We start from the raw sequence: 2,490 nt of genomic DNA on the forward strand, positions 1-2,490 counted from the left end.
GTGAGTAAGAGTGCTTGCTGTGAAAATATGAGAACCTAAGTTCAAATTCCAAGCACTCACAGACAAAGCTGGGCATGGCCACACATATCTGTAACTGTGCACATGTGTTGGGGACAGAGACTGGAGGATTGCTGGGACTTGATGGCTGCCAGCAGTGACAGTATCCTGCCTTAAGGGAGTAAGTGGATAGAGCAGGACACCCAGAGTCCTCCTCCGGCCTCCAGAGGCATGCATAGGTGCATGTGTTTGCACACATGTGCACATATATAACACAATTTTTAAAAAGTGGATTTGGAGTAGGGTGTGGTGGTGCATACCTTTAATCCTATCATTTGAGAGGCAGAGGCAGTGGATCTCTGCGAGACCGAGACCAGCCTGGTTTACATAGTGAGTTCTAGGCCAGTTGGGGCTATAGGGAGACCCTCTCTCTCTAGAAAAAAAGTAGATTTGGGGAGGTCCATGTACATCTTAGAAGAAGATCTAAGGAAAGCTTAGGAGGGATGTAAGCCACAGGACTGGGAAGGTGGGAAGGGCTGACAAGATGGCTCAGCAGGTAAAAGTGCTTCCCACAAAAGCCTGAGGACCTGAGCTCAATCTCTGGAACTCATGCGTACCAGCAGTTAACTGCCATGTTGGTGCTGGAATTCGAACCCTGGTCTTCTGCAAGAACAGCCAGTGCTATTAACTGCTGAGCCATCTCTCCAGCCCCCAGGTTAGTTTTTTAAAAATCAACTTTACATGGACTAGAATCACCTGGGAAGAGGAATCTCAACTGAGGAATGTCCTCCATCAGTTTTCCTGTGGGTGTGTCTGGGAGGCATTTTCTTGATTGCTGATTGATGTGGGAGGGTCTACTGTGGGTAGTGTCTTCCCTGAGCAGGTGGCCTACGCTGTATAAGAAAGGTAGTTGAGCAAGCCAGGGAAAGCAAGCCAGTAAGCAGCGTTCCTCCATGGTCTCTGCCTCAGTTCCTGTTTCCAGGTTCCTGCCCTGACTTCCTGACGTGGATCACCTTGTCTCACTTTTGTCTTCATCCCTGTTACCTGCCCACAATGGTTTGCCTAATTCACTCCTAGGCCTTGGTATTGGTTACTTCCAGGTTACCATGACAGAAGCAACTTAAGGAAGGAAAGGTTACAGTCCATTATGGTGGAGAAAAATGGTGGAGCAACTTAGTTTTGGCAGCCAGAGTGTGTGCTGGAGGCTGATCAATTTGTGATGGTTAATGTATTATTTTTAAAAATTATTTATTTTGTGTGCATGTTCATGTGTGAGAGTATGGGTACACATGTGCCATGGCCTGTATGTGGAGGTCAGAGGACCTCTTAGGAATTCTCTCCTCCCACTTTGTTGAGACAGGTTCTCTATTGTTTCTGTCCCTGTACTGTGTACTCCTGACTAGACTGGTGCTCCACCACTGAGCCCCAGCCCCTCCCTGGAGGATTCTAGGCAGCTGCTCTACCACTGAGCCACACCCTCAGCCCTTCACTGGGGGATTCTAGGCAGGGGCTCTACTACTGAGCCACGCCCCCAGCCCTGCACTGGGCGGTTCTAGGCAGCTGCTTTACCACTGAGTCACGACCCCAGCCCCTCCCTAGGGGACTCTAGGCAGCTGCTCTACAACTGAGCTATGACCCCAGCCCCTCACAGGGGGATTCTATGCAGCTGCTTTACCACTGAGTCATGCTCCCAGCCCCTCACCGGGGGATTCTAGATACCTTGCACATAAACTGCCATCCCCAAAATTATCTAAAGGACTGCTTTTGTGTGAATCCAAGCAAAACTGTGGTTCTTCTTTGTATTTTATATTTTGATTTTTATCATTTGATTCTCCTTACCTCTAGACCTCATCATCTTCTTGGGCAGCATATTAAACATTTTAAGAGTTAGAGAATAGGGGACTGGAGAAATGGCTCAGTGGTTAAGAGCACTGGCTGCTCTTCCGGAGGCCCTGGATTCAGTTCCCAGCACCCACATGGCGGCTAACAGTCATCCCTTATTCCAGTTCCAGGGGATATGATGCCCTCCTCTGACCTTCACAGGCATTGCATGACATGGATGCACTTACATACATGCAGGCAACATGCTCATACACATAAGATAAAAATAATATATTTTTATTATTTATTTATTTTTCTTTTTTAAAAAATATTTTATTATTTTTATGTGTATATTGCCTGCATGTAGGTAAGTGCACCCATGTCGTGCAATGTCCACGGAGGACAGAAGAGGCTGTCAGATCCCCTGGAACTGGAGTTATGGACAGTTATTAGCTGCCATGTGGGTGCTGGGATTCGAACTGGGTCTTCTGCAAGAATAACCAGTGTTCTTAACTGATGAGCCATCTCTCCAGCCCCTATTTATTTATTTTTTAAATATTTTATTTGTTTTTTATGTGCACCCATGTCGTGCAATGCCGCGGAGTTCAGAAGAGGGCTTCAGATTCTCCTGGAACTGGAGTTAAGGACGGTTCGTAGCCGCCATGTGGGTGC

The sequence above is a fragment of the Nannospalax galili genome, unplaced genomic scaffold, assembly GCF_000622305.1.
Source record: "Nannospalax galili isolate Female #2095 unplaced genomic scaffold, S.galili_v1.0 scaffold432, whole genome shotgun sequence".
Classification (NCBI taxonomy): Eukaryota; Metazoa; Chordata; class Mammalia; order Rodentia; family Spalacidae; genus Nannospalax; species Nannospalax galili.